This window comes from Lagenorhynchus albirostris, chromosome 11 (genome assembly GCF_949774975.1).
Source record: "Lagenorhynchus albirostris chromosome 11, mLagAlb1.1, whole genome shotgun sequence".
NCBI lineage: Eukaryota > Metazoa > Chordata > Mammalia > Artiodactyla > Delphinidae > Lagenorhynchus > Lagenorhynchus albirostris.
The window spans coordinates 53,882,533-53,893,376 of NC_083105.1; the positions used below are offsets into that span (position 1 = coordinate 53,882,533).

At 35.1% G+C, this 10,844-nt stretch overlaps 1 pseudogene; it reads right to left on the bottom strand.

The window, feature by feature from the left end:
• Positions 1–215: 215 nt before the first annotated feature.
• On the bottom strand, positions 216–311 carry LOC132530091 (U6 spliceosomal RNA; annotated as a pseudogene).
• Between the last annotated feature and the right edge of the window lie 10,533 nt (positions 312–10,844).

Sequence of the window (10,844 nt, forward strand, 5' to 3'; positions counted from 1 at the left end):
ATGTCTCTCTATATTTATTTCTCTGTGTCTTAGACTGGAACACAAAGCTTTAATTTTAGTTTGAAGATAGGTGAAAATCACAACTTGGACTTGGTTCAAGGCTTTTATATTGGTGTACCACAAAAGCAGTTAATAAGCAGTGCTAAGGATATAAATGAGGTAAGGATGCAGGTAGGTGAATTCATCTGCCCACTTCCTGCTTGTTTGTATATCACAAAAAATTTGGTGGCTTCAACAGCTCTAGCAACTTAGCCAGGCTAATCTTCTCTGTATTGTTCCAACTTTAATATATGTGCTGCTGAAGCAAGCGCTCGATGTGTCTTTTCATTCAAATTTTATGCCTTTACACACGTAAAAATATATTCAGATAAAATTTAGAGTATTGTTTTATGTTTTAGACTTTACTTAAATGAATTCATCCTGTATAAATTATACTGCAACTGCTTTTTTTTTCTGACAGCATTGTTTTTTATAATCCACTAATTATGTATATATGTGTATATATATATATATATATATAATTTGTGGGTTGCTTTTACTTGCTGTATGATATTCTATCATTTAAACATACCATATTTTAGTTATTTTCCTTCCGATAGACATTTCAGTTTTGGTCAATATTTTGCATATGTACCCTCTTATAAATGTGTGAGAGTTTCTCTAGAGTATGTATCTAGAAATAGGAATGTTGAGTTTTACAGTATGTTCATGTTAACCTCCATGTCCTTTATTTACTTTTTGCCAATGTATTATACCTAAATAGTTAAAAATTCAGAGTATAGCATAAAAATTGTAGACTAGAGTATAGCATAAAAGTATAGCATAAAAAATTTAGTCCCCTTTTCTACCTTCTCTCATTCTTCTCCCTGGAAGCCACCACTTCCAACTGTTTTAAAAGTTTATTCTGATATTTACCTCCATTTATATACAATATGCACATAGAGCCATTGCTTGATTATTAATCGTAAACATCTGTTGTCTTCTTGCTTTGTAACTTAAAGACTTTAGCTCATTCATAGCTTCTTATTCCTTCCTTCTATTTTTCTATATAATTTTGTATCTCAGTTTTTGCTTATTAAATCTCTAACTGTGTCAGCATCTTTTGACTACGTAAATATTGATCACTGTTGGGCCAAGCATTAGACTATACTTTTATTTCCTATCTTTTTTTCTGAAGTTGATAATTGCTTGATTTTTTATCTTCATTCATTATTTTTCTTTGAAAATTTGAATAAAGTTTTCCCATAGTTCCAAAACTGCCATAAAATATATCTCAATATAATTTTCATCAGGCCTAAACTTCAGGACAACTTATTTGTTCTATTTCCCCCCTGGAAACATCAACATTGGACATATCTGATGTCCTGACAATCTGAATTGGTTGCATTCTCAGCTTTGATGTTCACTGTTATCTTGGAACTTTCTTTCGTCACCATTTTTGGAATTTTGTTTGCTTTCCTTCTATCTTCTTTCTGGAGCCAAAAGGAGGAAAGAGGAGAAGGGTCCTACTGCTCAGTATGAACTCTTTTCACCACCTTTTCATCTATGCCTGGTCATCTTCCAACTGGGACCTCTCTGTATTTCCAGAGAACAAATACTTGTTTCCCTGCAGGGATTGGGGAAGTTGCCTGGCTTCTTTGAGGATGAGAACTTGGGAGTTTCATTACAAGCTGTACAGTCTTACAAGCAATCTCGGTGTTTTCAGCCCCTTCTCTGCATCACTGCCTCCAACTCTTGAGCCATTCTAAGGTTCTGAGGGCTAAGGCAGCTTGCTTATCTTTGCTTCTCCCAGTATAGGCAAAAATGTTGTATTTCTGTTTCTTTTTCTTGTTGTTTGAGATAACTTCCAAATGGGGAAGCAGTCAGAAACGTCTTCTGTTCCTTCTACTGTGATATACTGCTTCCTCCGAGGACACAGAAGTTAGACTTCCACATTCCCAGTAACTATTGTGGCAGCAGTTGCTGGAACCAAGTTAGGAACGCCACTGAGAGATCGGGAAATTAGACTGAAATTAACTGAAAGAGCTAGATAAAGCTTATCTATCAGCCAGGATAAGGACTTAATGTTAGAGAATTAAATTGAGTGTAAAAAAAGAAAGGAAAGGGTAGCCCCTTTTCAAGGTGGCAAAGATATTTCTGAGTCCTCCTTTGGAAAATTCCTTCAACACAAAGAGAAGAGAAAAATGAAACTCTGACTTTATCTGTGATGAAAATAGGAGACATTTGTATCTCTGAACCATCTTAAGTGCTTACAGGAGAAGTACCGATGTGAGGCAGGTTTGCTGCATGATCTGACCCCAATCTAACCTTACAAGATTATCTTTTATCACTTTCTTACATGTACCTCATGTTTAAACAAAAATGGGTCGGTCCTTCAGTTTCCCAGAATATATCTACCTTTCATATCTTCTTGTTATGCAGGACACATGCTATTCTCTCCTCATAAAATAATGGTGCTTAACATTGGCTTGTGTATGTGTCAGGAGAGGTGTTGAGAATTAAATCTCCTCCTAGTGAGCTAGTATGCAGTTAAGATTAAAAACCACTGGTCTGGAATGTCCGCACCACCCCTTTTCTCTTCTGCCCTCAGGCTTTTCTGTAGCCAAACTCTACTCATTGTTTCTGGTCATCTCAAGGTCCACCTCAAACTCTTCCTGACCCTCCTCACCCTCCATTCCCCTATCCAGATATTAGTTCTTCCTCCAGTGATCCTCTGTAGCTCTTTATTTGTACACTTCTTCTGGCACATATTATATTCTTGAACATGGAGGAATGACACTTGTTGTTTGTTTTTGTCATCTCTAGACTGTAAATCTCTGGAACGATTGAGCCTCTTCATGTTTACATCTTTCAAAGCATCTAGCACAGGGGCTTTCATATAAGTGGCTACTCAATAAACATTTGTAACATTGAATAATTCACCTTTGATGAGGTGCATTTTTTTTAACTGAGAAAACTGAGATTAGAAGTCTGTGGGATGTGAAAATAAGGGCATATTCAGTGACAGGTCAGGATTAATGAGTATTTCTTCCATGTTTGAGTGTATGGTTTAAAGGACTAAAAGTCTGGCTAGCTATAATGTTTCTAACACAGAGATAAGTAATATACACATCTTCAAAGTTTTACCTAAGTTTACAATTTCTAATTTTCTGTCAGAAAACAACTCTGAAAAGAGAGCCACCTTAATTATTGTATATTTCTAGACCCAATAATTAGAGAGCCAATTAAGTAGGATTTGCTGACTAAAAAATTACACAACATAGGAAACAGGAAATTATAGTGCAATATATCAAAGCAACAGTACTTATAAATTCAAATTGCTTGAGTCTGTCAGCCTTTACCTGGTGCGTTTTAGATATTCATTGTTTGAAGGACTTAAATAATACAAAGTGAATTGATGTAAAAGTCTGAAGATGGGGGTCAATGCTAAAGATTTGGGGGAGGGGGCAGTAATATACTGATGGTAGCTAAGGCCCAGAGAATAGATGGGATTGCTTCAGAAGAGTATGTCAAGAGAAAGATGTGGACCAAGAATGGCATTCTAAAACTCAATAACATTTAAGGGATGTCATAGGAAGAAGAATTTATTAAGGTGAATGAGGAGGATAGGTCAGACAGGAAAAGGAAAAGCAGGAGGGAGTCAAATTTCAGAAGCCAAGGGATTAGAGAATTCAAGGACCCAGGAGGACTTCTGGTTTGAAGATGGTATCATATGTAGTTGGCATTTTCCTTTTCTCTTACTAAAAGTCATCTGAAAGCAGCAAGGAGAATGAGAAAATAAAAGAACACAAACCAGGAGACAGCTAAAACCCCAATCCACCAGATAGGTGGAAATGGTGATGAAAGCTTTAAAAATTAAGCAAAAGTAGTTGTAGGAGGAAGCAGAGAGAGCACACCATTATCTTAGAATATCTTAGAGCCAGCAAAGTAAACTTCTCAAAGGCAATAAGCATAGCCTAGGGAACAAAATCTAAATATGTTGTTTGGGAATAGGGTGTATGTTGGTTGGATGAGACTGCCTGTAGGATCAGTTGTTAGAAGTGGGATTGCTGGGTCAAAATGCAGGAACCTTGGAATTTTTGTTAAATATTGCCAACTTGTCTTCTACAGATTTTAAACTCATTTACACACCAACCAGTAATGTATAAAAATGCCTGCTTCTCTATGCTCTTGTCAAGAGTGTGATATTAAACTTTTGAATCTTTGCCAAAGTTATAGGGGAAAATTGATATTTCAGTGTATCTTTATATATGTTTCTCTTCCTGTGAGTAAGTTGGAACATCTTTTCATATGACCAAGAACCCATGAAGTGTCTCTAGATTTTTCCACAATTTCCATATTTTTCTCTATAATGCTGATTTGGAGACACTCTTACTATATAAGGGAAATTAATCATTTGTCAATGAATAAATTGCAGGTTATTTCCAGCTTTGCTCTTTTTAAAAAAACTTTAGTGGGTTTTCCATGTAATTTTTTTTTTTTTTTTTGCGGTACGTGGGCCTCTCACTGTTGCGGCCTCTCCCGTTGCGGAGCACAGGCTCCGGATGCGCAGGCTCAGCGGCCATGGCTCACGGGCCATGTGGGAACTTCCCGGACCGGGGCACAAACCCGTGTCCCCTGCATCGGCAGGCAGGCGGACTCTCAACCACAGCGCCACCAGGGAAGACCCATGTAATTTTTATAAAAATTAATTGTAGTCAAATTAGTTTTTTCATTTATGGCTTTTCATTTGGAAGCATACTTAGAAAGAATTTCCTTATTTCAAGATCGTAAGTTTTTTTTCACATGGTTTCTTCTAGCTCTTTTATAATCTATTACTATTTGAGTCTTTGATCAGTCTGGAATTTTTCTTATTTTAAAATGGGAAATATGAATCAAATTTTGTTATTTTCCATAAGGCTAGTCCAATAGCATTTATTAAGTAATCATCTTTCTCTTAATGACTCAAAACATTTACCTTTTTTTTCTTTGTCCACTCTGTGTTGCTTGTGGGGATCTCAGTTCCCTGACCAGGGACTGAACCTGGGCCACGGCAGTGAAAGAGCCGAATCCTAACCACTGGACCACCAGGGAACTCCCCTTCATGACTCAAAACGTTTAAATTCTCATTTTATTTTATCTGTTTCGGGACACTGTAGTCTATTTCTTCTATCTGTTGGTTTATTATTATGCTATACCACACTGTTTTAATTAACTAGTTGGTTACTTTTTTAAATACTCTTTTTCAGAAATGTATTGGGTATTACTTATTTTTTAAACTTAAATTTTTGTTTAAAAATTGTGGTAAAATGTACATAACATAAAAATCACTATTCTGACCATTTTTAAGTGTATAATATAGTGAAGCTAAGCACATTTCCATTGTTGTGCAAACATCAACACATTCCACCTCCAGGAATCTTCCCAAACTGAAACTTTGTACTCATTAAACAATAACTCTCCATTCCTCCCTTCTCTCAGTTGCTGGCAACCATGGTTCTACTTTCTGTCTCTATAATTTGACTACTCTAAGTATCACATGTAGGTGGAATCATATAATATTTGACTTTTTGTTTCTGGCTTATTTCACTTAGCATAATGCCCTTAAGATTCAAACATTTTGTAGCATGTGTCAGAATTTCCTTCCTTTTTAAAGGCTGAGTAATATATAATGATACATTATTATTGTCATATATTATCCTTCTGTTCCATTCATCTGTTGACGGACACTTGGGTTGCTTTTACCTTTTGGCTATTGTGAATAATGCTGCATGATCATGGGTGTACAAATACCTGTCTGAGTCCCCGCTTTCATCTCTGTTGGGTATATACCCAGTAGTGGAATTACTAAATCGTATGGTAACTCTATTTCATTGTTTTGAGGAAAAACTATACTGTTTTTTGATGAAAAACTATACTGTTTTTGACAGTGGCTGCATCATTTTGCATTCTCTTTTCACTCTGTTGATAGTGTCCTTTGCTCCACAAATTTTAGTTTTGATGAAGTCCACTTTATCTTTTTGTTTTCTTTTGTTACCTGTGTTTTTGGTGTCATATCCAAGAAATCATTGTCAAATCCAACGTCATGAAGGTTTCCCCCTGTGTTTTCTTCTAAAGAGTCTATAGTTTTAGCTCTTAATCCATTTTGAGTTAGTTTTTGTATGTGGTGTAGGGTGACAGTCCAACTTTTTGCGTGTGGATATCCAGTTCTTCCAATACCACTTGTTGAAAAGATTGTCTTTTCCTGATTATGGTCTTGGTACCCTTGTCAAAAAGCATTTGATCACATATTATTTGTTTATGTTTTATATATAAAATTTAGAATCATCTTGCTAATGGAAGAATCCTGTTAGTATTTTTTAAAATTGAGGTATAATTGACATACAACATTATTTTAGTTTCAGATGTACAACATAATTGTTTGATATTTGTATATATTACAAAATGATCAGCACAATAATTCTAGTCAACATTTGTCAACCATACGTAGTTATAGAATTTTTTTCCTTGTAGTGAGAACTTTTAAGATTAACTCTCTCAGCAACTTTCAAATTGCAATACAATATTATTAACTGTAGTCACCATGTTGTACAGTACATCCCGTGACTTAATTGATTTCATAATTGAAAGTTTGTATCTTTGACTCCCTTCACTCATTTTGCCCACTCCCCATCCCCCACCTCTGTCAGCTATCTTTTCTGTATAGCTGTCCTGTTAATATTCTTATTGGGATTGCACTGAATTTATACATTAATTTAAGGAGACTTTATATCTTAATAATGTTGAGTCTTTCTAACGAAGAATATGGTATGCTTCTTCATTTGTTTAAGTCTTCTTTTGTGTCCTTTAATATTATTTTAAAAGTCTTTATATAAATGTCACATACTTTTTACTTAATAAAATCTTAGCTGTTTTATCCTTTTTTATTGTTATTATAAGTGAGATTCTTTCTTAATATTTTTAAACCAATCACAGTATGTATATATGAATTCTTCTGTTTTCAGTTCATGGAAAAAATATGAATATATATATTAATTTCATGGTGAAATGCGTGGGTCACAATTTTTGCTTATCCTTCAGCAATATTTTCTGGAGAATGTTCTTCATAAGCTTTCCGTATTTATTTACTCTGGTAGAATCTTTGTACAGATCTTGTGCTGGTTCTTTATTGATTACTCATTTTGAAGGAGGTAAGTTTTTGCTGGACGAGGTATGTGTGGGTGGCTCATGTTGGGAAGGAGCCAGAGCCGTGTTGAGGCTAGCTGGAATTTCCTTATGATCTAGAATTTGTGTGTGTGTGTGTGTGTGTGTGTGTGTGTGCGCGTGTGTGTGTTTTAAAGCCTTTACTTCTCCCCAGTCAATGGAGATAGGCATGTATATTCAATGGAATAGAGGTTTTCACAATGCAATGTCTCTCTTCACCCTTCTGTCACAGACACAGACCACTTCCTAATATGTCTTGCTTGTTTTAACCCTTATTTAGCCCCACTGCATCTTTTTATTGGGCTTAAACTCTTTGTTTAACATGGTTTAGGAATCTTTACTCTGGAAGTCTCCAACTTAGGGATTTGTAAGAGTTTTTATATATTTTGGATAATAGCTCTTTTTTGCTTATATGTGTTGAAAATATATTCTTTCCTCTTGCTATACTATTAAAAATATTTTCAGTAATTTCCAAATCTTTTTAAAGATAGCATAGGTAACTTCTGGTTATAATATATAATAGCAATACATGTGTATCATAGAAAATTGGAAAATACAGAGAAGTATAAAAAAGAAAATAAAAATGACCTATATTTTAACTACTCAGAGATGATTACTTTTTAAAATATTTTGTTTCATTTCTTCCAGGCATTCTCTTTTTCTCTTTCTTTTTAAAAAATAGACTTTAGTTTTTAGAGTAGTGTTAGGTTTACAGCAAGATTGAATGGAAGGTACAGAGATTTCCCATATACTCCCTACCCCTACACATACATAGCTTCCCCCACTATCAACATTCCTTACCAGAGTGGTACATTTGTTACAACCTTCATTGACACATCATTATCATTCAAAGTTTATAGTTCAAATTAAGATCCACTCTTGGTTTTGCATATTCTATGGGTTTTGACAAATGTATAATGACATGTATTCACCATTATAGTATCATACAGACTAGTAGCACTGGCATAAAAATCCTTTGTGCTGGGGCTTCCCTGGTGGCGCAGTGGTTGAGAGTCAGCCTGCCGATGCAGGAGACACGGGTTCGTGCCCTGGTCCGGGAGGATCCCGCGTGCCGCGGAGCGGCTGGGCCCGTGAGCCATGGCCGCTGAGCCTGCGCGTCTGGAGCCTGTGCTCCACAGGGGGAGAGGCCACAACGTGAGAGGCCCGCATACTGCAAAAAAAGAAAAATCTTTTGTGCTTTGTCTATTCATCCCTCCCCCCAAGAATCCTTGGCAACCATGGATCTTTGTACAGTCTATATAGTTTTGCCTTTTCCAGAATATCATATAGTTGGAATCGTATAGTATTTGGCCTTTTCAGATTGGCTTCTTTCACTTAATAGTATGCATTTAAGCATTTAATATGCTTCTTCCATGCATTTTCACAGCTTGGTAACTCATTTCCTTTTAGCACTGAATAATATTCCATTATCTGGATGGACAACAGTTTATCCTTTCACCTACAGAAGAATATCTTCATTTCTCCCAAATTTCGGCAGTTATGAATAAAGCTACTATAAACATCTGCAGGTTTTTGTGTGGACATAGGTTTTCAACTCGTTTGAGTAAATATCAAGGAGCATGATTGCTGGATCACATGCTAAGAGAATATTTAGTTTTATAAGAAATGGCCAGACTGTCTTCCAAAGTGGTTGTACCATTTCGTATTCCCACCAGCAATGAATGAGAGTTCCTGTTGCTTCACATCCTCATTGGCATTTGGTGGTGTCAGTGTTTTGGACCTGTCATTCTACTAAGTGTGTAGCAGTATCTCATTGCTGTTTTAATCAGATATTTTTCAAAATCTTTTGGTTCTTATGTTTAGTTTCTCAACTTGTTAAATTGTATTTTCTTCCTTTTCACTAATTGGCTTAATTTTGTAATTTCTTTTCAAAATAATTATTAGTGTTTTTCTTTATTGTATTTATATTTTTCCTCGTAGTTTATTTGCACTGCTTACTTTCACATGACTTATACTTTGTTTTTTTTTGTTTGATTGTTTTTGTTTTTGTTTCTTGCAGTATGCGGGCCTCTCACTGTTGTGGCCTCTCCTGTTGTGGAGCACAGGCTCCAGACGCACAGGCTCAGCGGCCATGGCTCACGGGTCCAGCCGCTCCGCAGCATGTGGGATCTTCCCGGCGGGGCGCGAACCCGTGTCCCCTGCGTCGGCAGGCGGACTTTCAACCACTGCGCCACCAGGGAAGCCCATGACTTATACTTTGTTCTAGTACTTTTTTTTTCGTTCCGGTAGTTTGTTTCTGTCTCTCATTAGGTTCTGCCTTTAATAAAGGCATTCTCAACAGTTTTTTAAAATGACACTTCAGTAATTTAGCTGTTTAATAATACTGCATAATTTTGTTTTAGATTTTTTCACTTTCTGAAACTTAACAAGTATTTTCTGTTTCCATCTCACATTCTCTTTGATCACTAGGTTAAAAAAAAATTCCCAAATCCATAGGTTAGCTTGTTGAGTAAACCCTGTGACAGAATGAGATTTTGTGTTGTGTTTTAAAGTTAACATGTTAGAATAATTTAATTTAGCAAGTTATTCAAGGAGGAAGACTCGCTGATACAATTCTAATTTAATAGAAGAAGGCACAGTTTTATGTACAGGGTAGGTGGGTCATTTATAATAAGAGCAGTAAGGTTATATTTAGTGATTTAATTGTCGTAAGTTTAGTGAACAAATTCAACCCCTTATGACAAATATTGCTTACAACTTTAAGTGAAAAAAATTTTTGTTAGCAAATAAATCTCTTATAAAAAATATGTCTTTTCAAAGTTTCAAGTCAACAGTCCTAAAAATTTTACTATTAGAACTAACTTCTGAATATTTTAGAACAACTCTGTCCTTGGTATACAGAAATTCAGGTTTATATTGGTTTAGACTAAGTGTAGATTTAGTTTATTTTGTGGTTACTGTTTGTAGATATTCTCTAGTCCTCTCTTGTATCTACCAATGCTTTGCATTCGCCAAAGCACTTGTGTTAGCAACGTCTTCAAGTTTTCTATTAAATACAAGTAAAATTGTGACCTGAGGTTTCACTTAAATTTTAACTAAACCTAATTTCTTCATTTCACACTTCAAATAACCAAATTAATTTCTTTTAGGTCTATATTTGAACTCCTATAAATCAACCAAGTTTTTGTTTTTAGAGCTGGAGCATATTTTTATTCATCGATTTACAGAGGTATAATATTAATAAGAGGGACTTTTAAATTGGGTCTTTTCAAAAATATTTTTCCATAAAAATGTTTTCTTTTGCTATACTCACCTTGACATATTCATTAATAAAATATTATTTTGTCCTCATCTTTTCTCATGTAGTCCAAATCACAGTTTTCATATACTGACATTTTAATCTCATCATTTCAAATCCCAAATGCCAAAATGTCTAGCTACTTTGCAAGTATGATATTATTGAATGTCCTATGTAAATGTGTAACTGCTTGAAAAAAAATGTCCTTCAGGATATCTTTGGTAAATAGATGTTATCTACTCTGATTATTATTGCTTTATTGACTTTGTGACTTACAATGAGGTATCAACAAAATGTAAAAGAGAAGGAAAATAAGTGGCTAGGAATAACATTATATCTAATAATACTTGAAATATCTATTTGGCTTATAGATTTAAGAGTGTACATAAAAATAATACTACTA